Source organism: Macaca nemestrina, chromosome X (genome assembly GCF_043159975.1).
Source record: "Macaca nemestrina isolate mMacNem1 chromosome X, mMacNem.hap1, whole genome shotgun sequence".
NCBI lineage: Eukaryota > Metazoa > Chordata > Mammalia > Primates > Cercopithecidae > Macaca > Macaca nemestrina.
The window spans coordinates 27,371,444-27,384,530 of record NC_092145.1 but is presented as its reverse complement, the minus strand read 5'-3'; the positions used below and the strand labels follow the sequence as shown (position 1 = coordinate 27,384,530).

Sequence of the window (13,087 nt, the reverse complement as noted above, 5' to 3'; positions counted from 1 at the left end):
CTAGAATTGGCATTTTAATTTGATTAGATTTAAAGAGGCTAATGATTCTACTTCCAATAGTAAAGGGGGCACTGACAGTTATGGCATGATCTAGCAATGGGGACATGCAAAATATCACCACTGGCTACTCCTAATAAAGTACTTACAAGAAGCAAGGATCTAGGTGACTGTGTATATAATTCTAAACATTTTTATCAAAATAATACATATAGTGAGATTGGCTGGATGTTCTTAATGTCACTACACAAAGTGGAGAAAGGAAAAAATATACTCATGGATTCAAATGTCCAGATCAAACAGCGCATAATTAACTTGAAAGCTTCTATATGTGCCCTAAAGATGATCTTTATTTCCGAGAGCCACAGCGCTGATTGTTAAAAACCCAAAGCAATATCTCATCCTATGACTGAAGTTACAACGTACATTAAATTCCCAGTATCATAGGGCTCCTACTGTCAAAGTAAAGGCACTTACTGTGAATTATCATAAAAATCAAAAGGGGGACAAGTGGAAACCCCAGATAAAATTGGGAACATTTAGGCCATCAACTGTGATGAATTTTCTCTGCCAGTGAAAGAGGCCTCCTCACCCCTGTGAAAGTGGCCTGTCTACCTCACTCTGAGAGGATTAACCCTGCATTGCTTAAGGACACTGTAATGGTCACCGGGAGGCAGTTGTTCAGTACCCTGGTGATTCTCCTCAGAACCTACTTCCACCACACATCTTTGCTTCCAGACCTATAACTCAACTCAGGTTCCAGCAGTCCCCTGAAAGTGTGACCCATGAAGAGGTGTGCTCAGAAATCTACTTGAATTTTCTAATTTATATAGACAGAAATTAAAATAATATGTTTGAAAATGAATACTAAGGGTGTGGGATAATGGTGGAAGAAATATAAAGTTGAATCAGGCCAAAAGTTATTGATATAGGCTCACTATGAACCTGACTAATACAGTAGGTAATACTACTCAGCAATAAAATGGAACAAACTATTATACACGCATCAACTTGGATGAGTATCCAGGAAATGATACTGAGTGAAACAAGCCAATTTTTTTTTTTTTTTTTTTTTTTTTTGGAGATGGAATCTCGCTCTGTCACCCAGGCTGGAGTGCAGTGGCGTGATCTCGGCTCATTGCAAGCTCCGCCTCCTGGGTTCATGCCATTCTCCTGCCTCAGCCTCCCGAGTGGCTGGGACTACAGGCGCCCACCACCATGCCCGGCTAATTTAGTTTGTATTTTTAGTAGAGACGGGGTTTCACCGTGTTTGGCAGGATGGTCTTGAACTCCTGACCTTGTGATCCGCCCAACTTGGCCTCCCAAACTGCTGGGATTACAGGCGTGAGCCACCACGCCCGGCTGGTTACAAACTCTTTGATTTCACGTATATAACACACTTGAAATGATCAAATTATGGAATGAAGAACAAAGTAGTGGATAACAGGGGTTACAGAGAGAGAATATTTGGGGGAGAGAAGCTATAAAAGGGCAATACTAGGGATACTTATGGTTATGTAACTGTCTGCATCTTGACTCAATACAAGAACCTACACAGTCGATAAATCACATGGAATTAAATACACATACATACCACACACACACTCAATCACAGAAATGAAGAAAAGTAAATCTGGAAGTCTAAATAAGATCAGTAGATTGTGTGTCAATATCCTGGGTGTAATATTGTACAATTTTGCAAAATGTTACCCATTGGGGTTAACTAGGTCAAGGGTATATGGGATTTATCTGCATTATTTCTTACAATTGCATGTGACTCTGTTGTTTTCCCAAAATAAAAACATTAATTAAAAAACTGAAAAAGAAAAATAGCACCCACCAAAATCAAACAACACACAAGAGTCAACCAGAAAGAGCAAATGGCCAAAGCTGGAGCAATTTAAGTAACAAAATAATTGTCATATTAGATTTTAACCTAATAAAATAAATATCCATGAGTCCATACTAATGTAAATAAGTGATTAAATAATACATGAATAAGTGCACGTAGGGGAAGAGAGAGCTCTTTCACACAATATAGTTCATATTAGTGAATGTAAAGAAAAGAAGTAAATCAAGAATCAAATAGACAAGATCTACCCATGGATGCTAAAATTAGTTGGTGTAAGTTTGAGAATAAAGAAGATTTGTATGGTCTCAGTGTATTTTCCTCAAGATATTTATCAAGTACAATGAGAAAGATAAAAAACTTTACATTGGAGAAATCCAACAGATACCAAAGTAATTGAGGCAGTAAGATTAGCATCACTAGTACTAGCATATATTGACAACATGAAATCCTTGAAAGCTTGTATTGGAAAAGTAACAATATCATTCATGTGGAGTTCTTGCCAAAAAAATATAACCCCCCTCCAATCACTAGAAAAATTTGAAAAGATACAAATGAAGGAATGTTCTACAAAATAACTTATTGTTGCCTTTTAAAAGTGTTAAAAGTCACAGAATGATGGATGTAAGGACACTTTGTACTATTTTCAATGTTGTGTAAGTATAAATTAGTTAAAAATACAGTCAATAAAAATGAACCAACACATTTTCATCATTCTCTAATTTTATTTTTGCTCCAATTGAGAAATTATTGTTTGAGGGTTGTTTGTCAGAATTTTAGACTGAAAGATTGCAATACTTTTGTCTCCTTTTCCCTGATAAGTCCAGCCTATTCACATCTCTTTCTGTGGCTCTATTCTCGAAAGCAATATTTCCCCTTCATATAGCTTGTATGTACTATGAATTGGTACCTAACTTATTTATCCCATCACTTTGCCACAGTGTTCAATTCAAGCATGTACATCTAAGCCAATGTTAAGAATAGGATACAAGGAGATATTGCTGGAGGCTTCTTGGTCTCATCAACATGCTGGGTACAGTGGTATAAAGAGGTAACATCTGGCACTATCACAGTCATTTCTGATCGAACAAAGGAAACAACTGAAAATAAGGCTGACACAGTGTAGGATAGATACAAGATAATTTCAAAGAACATGAAGAGGAACCCTGATATTATTACAGTGCCTAAAACTATATAGAGCATAGAGCCGTTCATTTATATAAGCTGATAAATTTCTTTTTGTTGAAGATAGTTGGAATTGATTCTTTGATGACATAAAGACACTTAACCAATAGCTCACATTATTACTATTTGTCATGAAACCTTGCACAATGCCAGAATCTTTGTTACCATAGTACAACTACCTATTGATTGTTGTTGGCATAAATGCAACCTAGTTTTTATCCTTGACTCTAGTATGTCAGACACTGTGCCACATGGTGTAGAGGATACATAAATTAATTGAGGGAGCTCCTGCCCTCCAGGAATGTCCAGTCTACCACGGAATTTAAGAAATTTGTAAAAATATCTATAAGGCAGAAAAATAACAATCATAATCAGCTACGAGTTTAATGTTACAAATTTTCACAAGACTATGGGATTACTTATGGCTCGCCAGATCCAGAAAGATTAAGTGGAGAGGCGGCATTTGAGCATGGCTTTGAGAATGAGTGAAATTTAGACATATGGATATGGAGGTGAGCAGTCAAGAATAGAAAGAAAAAAAAAAACTTTCCCAGAAGCTTAGAGACTTCCTTCAGCAAAAGCAGTCTGCTATTTTTTCTTGTTTATTTTATATATACATGTTTGCATAATATTTTAAATGAGAAGATGGCTTTCTGTGCAATTTTTAATAGAAAATTGGTGATGATATTCAACATTTTATTTTCACATAAGAAAACAAAGGCCTAGATATAAGAGGGTGACTTATACAAGGTCACTGAGTTAATGGCAGAACTCTTGCTTTTATGTGAGAATTGAGGGATAGAGAGAACAGCAGCCAAGTTTGCTTTTGAATCCTGCTTATGTCATTGACTAGATGTTTTGTTTTAGACTATTTGTTAAATCTTTTTGAGGGCCTCATTTTTTTTTTAATCTATAAAAAAGGAGGCTGGGCATGGTGACTCATGATTGTAATCCCAGCACTTTGGGAAGCCAAGGTGGGAGGATCGCTTAAGGCCAGGAGTTTGAAACCAGCCCTGGCAACATAGCGAGACCCTATCTCTACAAAAACAAAATGTAAAAAGGAGCTGAGTATAGTGGTGCACACTTGTAGTCCCAGCTACTGGGGAGGCTGAGATGGGAGAACCACCTAAGCCCAGGAATTCAAGGTTGCAGTGAGCCATGATTGAGCCACTGCACTTCAGCCTGGGTTACAGAGCAAGAACCTGTATCAAAAAAAAAAAAAAAAAAAAGAAAAGAAAGAAAGAAAGAAGGAGATAATAAGTCAACTATCTGGAATATACTGTGTCTTTATAATAAATGTGGCAAAGACATCTCAATAAAACTTCTCAGCTGCCCATTAAGTACATATCTCTATTTTACGAAAAGCAAGCCCAACAGGATATTTCCTACATAAGCTGCTCTGGTTCATGTGATGTACTACGTAAGAAAAGCCAGTTTTGCAAACCTGAACACATCTCATTGGTTTGGGGAATAATGCACAAGCAAAAGTCACCCATATATGAACTGGACACAAGGACAGTCAATCACTTTTGAAGTGGCTTGGCGTAACTCTCTCACAGTGAGTGGTAATAAACCATCTCAATCAAAATAGTTTTTGGGAAGAATGCTAGATCAATAAAGGTAAGGTATATTACTCAGCTCAAGTTGCTGTTTCGAGTTATTATGAATTTTCCTCTTTTATATAAAGACCAGTATTTATCACGGTGTTAGAAATTCTGAGATTTGTGTTGACAAGTGGCAAATTACGTTATTTATTCTGCACATTTGCCATAAATATCTATCACTAAAGGTAATTTGTGATTTCATTTTCTGTGAAACCCAAAGGAATTTTACAGCTTAACTCATGTGTTCTGATTAAATAGCACCATCAGTAGTGACAGTAGCAGGAGAAGAAAGAAGAGGTAAAGGAGGAGGAGGAGGAAGAGGAGGAGGAGGAAGAGGAAGAGGAGGAAGTATAAGTATTAGCAAAAGCAAAGAAGACAAAAGAATCGAGTAAAGTAAAATTGCATATGGACACTTCTTATGTCCCAGAACAATGCACATGCTATTATTAATCTCCACAGATATCTTAAGAGATAGGACTCATTTTTCAGACAAAGAGACAAAAGCTTATGTAATAAACAAAACTGTTCCTAAATTATACAGCTCAGAAGTAGAGAAACATGTTCTTTCTATGGTACCATGCAACATAAGACAAATATTCCTCTATCTTTAGTTTTGTATGAGACTCAATTATTCTAAAACTGATCTTTATCTTCATCCCTTGCTTTCAAGAGTATCATTCTGTTTCCCTAAATATGGCCTTTATACTCATCACTTGCTTTCAAATATTATCATCCTGTATTAAACTGCAGATCATTTGTGGTGAATCAAAGCTTAACAGATTACTCATTGCTAATTAAATAGCTGATTCTGTCCACTGAAGCTCATACATTAAAGTATTTAATGTTTGTTTGGTAAACTGCTTTACTAAATGCTCCTTTGACTTTTATTGGTAATAAACATTAAGCATTTATGGCCTGTGAAAGCAGCTTCCCATCCAGCTTATGCTGTTACTATTTACAGTTTGTTAATAAAATACCATTAACGTCCTTCAAATCAAAAGTTGTTTTTGTTCTTCTCTTTAACTTTTATTGTATAGTATGAATAATCATTCACTAAAATTTGAATGAACTATGCATTTACTAGTGGTTTTTCAATAAAGAGAATACTTTGCTAAGCCCAGCACACTTCAGGATTCAACAACAAGGCCTCAGATCAGACAGAGATCTAGTTCCCTTTCTTCACTTCACACTCTCTTAACTGCACTGTGGTCTCACTTGGGTACATCCAGATTTCATCATTACTAACAAAATTTTAAAAATCTGACTTCCGAGTCCAGGTCGAAAATGGCGGCAGTTGGTGTGTCCCGGGTTTCTCGGCGGCTGGGTCGGTCCGGCCCACAGCTGGGGCAGCCTATGTCGAGTGGCACCCATGGCGAAGAGGGCTCAGCTCGCATGTGGAAAACCCTCACCTTCTTTGTCGCGCTCCCCGGGGTGGCAGTCAGCATGCTGAATGTGTACCTGAAGTCGCACCACGGCGAGCACGAGAGACCCAAGTTCATCGCCTACCCCCATCTCCGCATCAGGACCAAGCCGTTTCCCTGGGGAGATGGTAACCATACTCTATTCCATAACCCTCATATGAATCCACTTCCAACTGGCTACGAAGATGAATAAAGAGAATCTGGACCACTACCTGGGCACCAGGGACCACAGCACTGGTTTGGACCATTACTCTGCACATGGACCAGAAAAAGTATAGGAGACCTTAAGCTCATCTTCTTGTATCAAATGATGACTGGTATACTGGTCTTCCATCCCTTTGCTTGTGGCAGGAGATGGCTTAAATAAATAACTTAAACTTAAAAAAAAAAAAAAAAAAAAAAACAAAAAAAAAAAACCTGACTTCCTTTTACTATGATTTGACTCCTTTTAATCCGATTTTTTCATTTAACCTTTCTGAATACCAATTTCTTAAACTTTCATCTTAAGGTTGAGCTCCTGTAAAGGAAAGAGTAAGGGGAAAACTTTAGAAATTATGAGCAAGGTCCTGATACTTTTATGGGTTATTTTAAAATGTATTCATTTAAAAAATTATTTATTTATTTATTTTTGAGACAGAGTCTCGCTCTGTCGCCCAGGCTGGAGTGCAGTGGCGCAATCTCAGCTCACTGCAAGCTCCGCCTCCCAGGTTCACGCCATTCTCCTGCCTCAGCCTCCTGAGTAGCTGGGACTACAGGCGCCCGCCACCATGCCCGGCTAATTTTTATATATATTTTTCTGTGAAACCCAAATTTTATAATGGAATATATATATATATAGTATTTTTAGTAGAGAGAGGGTTTCACCGTGTTACTCAGGATGGTCTAGATTGCCTGACCTCGTGATCCGCCTGCCTTGGCCTCCCAAAGTGCTGGGATTACAGGAGTGAGCCACTGCGCCCGGCCTAAAAAAATATTTTTAACTGTTGGTTTAGGTTCTGTGGTACATGTGCAAGTTTGTTATATAGGTAAACTTGTGACCTTGTGACTTGGGGGTTTAGGGTAAAGATTAATCACTCAGGTATTAAGCATAGTATTCAACACTTTTTTTTCTTTTCTGAACCTTTCCCTCTCTGTTTTTTTTTTTTTCTCTTAACCCCATCCTTGAAGTAGGTCCCAATGTCTGCTGTTCTCCTCTTTGTCTCCCTGTGTTCTCACTATTTAGCTCCAACTTATAAGTGAGAAAATGTGGTACTTGGTTTTCTGCTCCTGCGTTAGTTGCTAAGGATAATGGCCTCTAGTTCCATCCCTGTTCCTGCCAAGGATTTAATTTCATTCTTTTTTTATGACTGCAAGGCATTATACAGTATATATGTACCACATTTTATTTATCCAGTCGACTGTTGATGGGTTTTAGATTGATTCCATGTCATTGCTATGGTGAATAATACTGCAATGAACATACGCTTGCATGTGTCTTTGGAAGAATGATTTATATTCCTTTGGATATATAGCTAATAGGGGGATTGCTGGATCAAAGGGTAGTTCTGTTTTCAGTTCTTTGAGAAATCACCATACTACTTTCACCACTTTCCACAATGGTTGAACTAATTTACACTCCCACCAGCAGTGTGTAAGCATCCCCTTTGTTCCACAACCTCTCAAACATTCATTATTTTTTGAGTTTTCAATAATAGCCATTCTGATGGGTGTGAGATGGTATCTAATTGTTGTTCTGATTTGCATTTCTCTAATTATTAGTAATATTGAACATTTATTCATATGTCTATTGGCTGCATGTATGTCTTCTTTTGAACAGTATCTGTTCATATCTTTTAGCCACTTTTTAATGGGGTTTTATGTCTTTTGCTTATACAGTTGTTTAAGTTCCTTGTAGATTCTGGATATTAGACCTTTGTCAGATGTATAGTTGCAAATGTTTTTGCTCATTCCATAGGTTTCCCATTGACTCTGTTTATAGTTTATTTTGTAGTACAGAAGCTCTTTAGTTTAATTAGGTCCCATTTGTCTTGCTTTTGTTGCAATTGTATTAGTGATTTCATCCTGAAATTTTTGCTAGTTTCTATGTCCAAACTGGTATTTCCTAGGTTATCTTCCAGGGTTTTTACAGTTTGAGGCTTTACACCTAGATCTTTACTCCATCTGGAATTGATTTTTGTATATGGTATAAGGAAAGGGTCCAGTTTCAACTTTCTGCATGCAGCAAGCCAGATATCACAGCACCATTTATTGAATAGAGAGTTCTTTCCCCATTGCTTGTTTTTGTTAACATTGTCAAATATCAGAGAATTGTATGTGTGTGACTTTACTTCTGGACTCCCCATTCTATTCCATTGGTCTACGTGTTTGTTTTTTGTACCAGTATCATGCTGTTTTGGTTACTGTAGCTTCACCGATTGTTAACCCCACAAAAACTCCAAGTTAACAACTATCTACCTAGAAAAAAGCACCTTAATAAGAACCAAAAATCAGAGCAGAAAGGAAAACTGCACCAAACTCAGCTAACACCTGTCCGTGGAGAGAGCACTGAAACCAGCATTACCCAGACAGGAATCATTGATCCTAGCAGTCCAAACCCGAGTGCCTGCAAACCTCACCACTGAGGGCTACATTGCTCTCTGTCTCCAAGTAAACTTGAAAGGCAGTCTAAGCCGTAAGGACTGTAAATCTTAAGTGAGTCATAGTGCTGAACTAGGTTCACAGACAGTGAACTGGTCGGGGGCATGTGACATACTGAGACACTAGCTGGGGTAGCCAAGGGAGTGGCTTCCCTAACCGCAGCCTGCACAACTCATGTCTCCAAAAGAGACTCCTTCCTTCTGCTTGAGGAGAGGAGAGGAAGGGGAGGGGAGGACTTTGTCTTGCATCTAGGATACCAGCCCAGCTATGAGAGGATCAGGCACCAATCAGAGGCATGAGGCCCCCATTCCAGGTCCTGGCTCCCAGAAGACAATTCTAGACATACCTTGGGATAGAGGGTCCCCCCACTGCCTTGAAGGGAAATACCCAGTCCTGGCAGCAATAATCACCTGCTAACTGAAGAGCCTTTGGGCCCTGAATAACTAGCAGCAATACCCAGTTCCTACATCAAGAGCCTTGGTTGTGCCTTTGAGACTTCCTGGCTTCAGGTAAAACATGGCTGCAGGGGAGTAGAGCAGCAAGCAGGCTCCTGAGGTCACTGATTTCAGGACTTCACTCTTGGATGGCATTTCTGGACCTGTGCTGGGCCAGAGGGGATCCCACTGGCCTGAAGAGTGAGTCCCGGCCAGGCAACATTCACAACAAGCTGACTTACGAGACTGTGGGCCTTAAAAGAACATCAGTGGTGACCTGGCAGAATTCCTTGTGGCCTGAGGTGGCAGTGGCTATGGGGTGAGGCTTCTCTGCCTTCAAAAAGGGAAGGGCAGAGTGGGAAGGACTGCAACTTGTAGACTGAGTGCCGGATGAGTCACAGTACAATAGAATGCCAGGTAGATTTCTGAGGTTTTGGACTCTAGTCCCTGACTCCCAGATGACACCACCAGACCCATCTGGAACCTGGGGGACCTCGCCAACCTGAAGGGAAAGACACAGGCCTGTTTGGCTTTGCCCCTGCTGATTAGGTAGCACAGAGCCTTGAGCAAACATGGGTAGTTGCCATGGAGTTTTTACAGCAGCCCTCGGGCAAGAACCAGTGCTGTGCTGGCTTCAGGTCTGACTCAGTTCGGTCATATTGGTGGTGGCTACTGGGGTTCCTGTGTCACTCAGTCACCAGGTTTACATGCCTCAGGACACAGAGAGAGACTCTGTATGTTTGGAAGAATGTAAAGGAAGAGAAAAAGAGTCTCTGCCTGGTAACCCAGAAAATTCCCCCAGATCTTGTCCAAAATCATCAATACAGTATCTCTACAAATCTGCAAGAACCACAGCATTGCAGGACTTAGGGTGCCCACTAAAGCAGATATAGATTAGATCAGAAGACTCAAGTCCCTTAAAATATCTGGAATGGCTTCCCAAGAATGATAGCTACTTAACAGCCCCAACAGTGAAGACTACAATAAATACCTAACTTTTCAATGCCCAGACACCAAAGAACATCTACCAACATCAGCACCATCCAGGGAAACATGACTTCACCAAATGAACTAAATAAGTCACCAGGGATCAATCCTACAGAAACAGAGCTATGTGGCCTTGCAGACAGAGATTTCAAAATAGTTTCGAGGAAACTCAAAAAAGTCAAGATAACACAAAGAAGGAGTTCAAATTCTATCAGATAAATTTAATGAAGAGACTGAAATAATTAAAAAGATCAGGCAGAAATTCTGTAGCTGAAAAATTCAAATTGCATATAGAAGAATGCATCAGAGGCCTTTAATAGCAGAATTGATTAAGCAGAAGAAATAATTAGTGAGCTTAAAGGCAGGCTATTTAAAAATACACAGTCAGAAGAGACAAAAGGAAAAAGAATAAAAAAACAAAGAAGCATGCCTACAGGATCAAGAAAATAGCCTCTGAAGGTCAAATCTAAGAGTTACTGGCCATAAAGAGGAGGTAGAGAAAGACATAAGGGTAGAAGTTTATTCAAGGTGATAATAACAGATAACCTCCCAAACCTAGAGACAGATATCAATATCCAAGTACAAAAATGTTATGGAACACCAAGTAGTTCCAACATATACTATTAAATCAATTTAATACATCATATTAACAGAATAAGTATAAAAAACATATGATCATTTCAACTGATGTGGAAAAAGCATGATAAAATCTCTCAAATAACAGAGTGTAGAAGAAACACACTTCAACATAAAAAAAAAGCCAGATATGACAGATCCACAACTAGTATCATATTGAATGTAAAAATACTGAAAGCCTTTCCCCTAAGATCTGGAACACAATAAGAATGCACATTGTCAACACTGTTATTCAACATAGCACTGGAAGTTCTAGCTGGAGCAATCAGACAAGAGAAGAAAATATAGGGCACCCGAATTGGAAAGGAAGAAGTCAAATTATTCTTGCTTGCAGATGGTATGATCTTTTATCTGGAAAAACTTAAAGATTCCACCAGAAACTAATGGAACTGGTGCATTCAGTAAAGTTACAGGATACAAAATTAACGTACTAAAATAAAAAATCAGTAATATTCCTAGATGTCAAGAGAGAACAATATGAAAAAGAAACAAAAAAGTAATCCCATTTACAATAGCTACACAGAAAATTAAATACCTAAAAATTAAAGAAGTGAATGATCTCTATAATAAAGACTATAAAGCACTAATGAAAGGAATTCAAGAGAACACCCCAAAAATGGAAAAAAAATATATACGTATTGGAAGAATCAATATTGTTAAAATCTCCATCGTACCTAAATCAATTCACAGATTCAGTGCAATCCCTAAAGAAATATCAATGACACTCTTAACAGAAATAGAGAAAAAAATCCTAAAATTTGTATGGAACCACAAAAGACCCAGAATACTCAAATCTATCCTAAGAAAAAACACAAAACTGATGGAATCACATTACCTGAATTCAAATTATACTACAGAGCTATAGTAACCAAAGCAGCATGGTACAGACACATAGAACAATGAAACAGAATAGAAGATGCAGAAAAAACTTCACGCACCTGCAGTGAACTCATTTTTGACTAAGGTGTGAAGAACATACAATGAGGAAAAGACTGTCTCTTCAATATGTGATGCTGAGAAAACTGGATATCCACTTGCTGAAGAATTAAACTAGATCCCTTTCTCTCCATATACAAAAATTACGTCAGAATTGATTAAAGACCTAAATCTAAGACCTGAAACTATAAAACTACTACAATAAATAATTGGGGAAAATCTTCAGGACACTTTTCTGGACAAAAATATGTTGAGCAATACCCCAAAAGCACAGGCCACCACAGCAAAAATGCACAAATGGAATCACATCAAGTTTAAAAGCTTCTGTACAGCAAAGGACATAATCAACAAAGTGAAGAGACAAGACAAAGAATGGGAGAAAGTATCTGCAAACTACCCGTCTGACAAGGGATTAAAAAAATAATAATAATAATATACAAGGAGCTCTAAGAACCCTATAGAAAAAAAAAATTTAATAATCAGATCAAAAAAATGGGAAAAGATTTGCATACACATTTCTCAAAAGAAGACATACAAATGGCAAACAGGCACATGAAAAAGTGCTTAACATCATTATAGAAATGCAAATCAAAACTACAAGATATTATCTCACCCCAAATAAAATGGTTTATATCCAAAAGACAGGCAATAACAAATACTAGTAAGAGTGTGGAGAAAAGGGAACCCTGCTAACAAAACCACTATGGAGAAGAGTTTGGAAGTTCTTTAAAAAACTAAAAATTGAGCTATGATATGATCCATCAATCCCACTGCTAGGTATATACCCAAAAGAAGGGAAATCAGTATATCAAAGAGATATCTGCACTCTCATGTTTGTTGCAGCAGTGTTCATAATAGCCAAGGTTGGGAAACAACCGAAGATTCCATCAACAGACAAACGGATAAAGAAAGTGAGGTACATATACACAGTGGAATACTATTCATCCATAAAAATGAGTGAGAACCCTCATTTGCAACAACATGAATGGAGTTGGAGGTCATTATGTTAAGTAAAATGAGCCAGGCACAGAAATACAATGTTCTCACTTATTTGTAGGAAATAAAAATCAAAACAACTGAAATCATAGACATAGATATCAGAAGGATGGTTACTATTATCTGGGAAGGGTAGTGGGGAGTTAGGGGGAGGGGGTGGGGATGGTGAATGAGAACAAAAAGTAGTTAGAGAAAATGGAAAAGACCAACAATTTGACAGCACAACGGAGTGACTATCATCAATAATAACTTAATTGCAAATTTAAAAATAAAGAGTATAATTAAATTGTAACTCAAAGGATAAATGCTTGAGGGGATGGATACGCCATTCTCCATGATGTGTTTATTTCATATTCCATACTTGCATCAAAACATCTCATGTACCCCATAAATATATACACCTAC

At 38.1% G+C, this 13,087-nt stretch overlaps 1 pseudogene; it reads left to right on the top strand.

The window, feature by feature from the left end:
* The first annotated feature begins 5,910 nt into the window (after positions 1 to 5,910).
* On the top strand, positions 5,911 to 6,261 carry LOC105468451 (cytochrome c oxidase subunit 6A1, mitochondrial pseudogene; annotated as a pseudogene).
* The last annotated feature ends 6,826 nt before the right edge of the window (positions 6,262 to 13,087 follow it).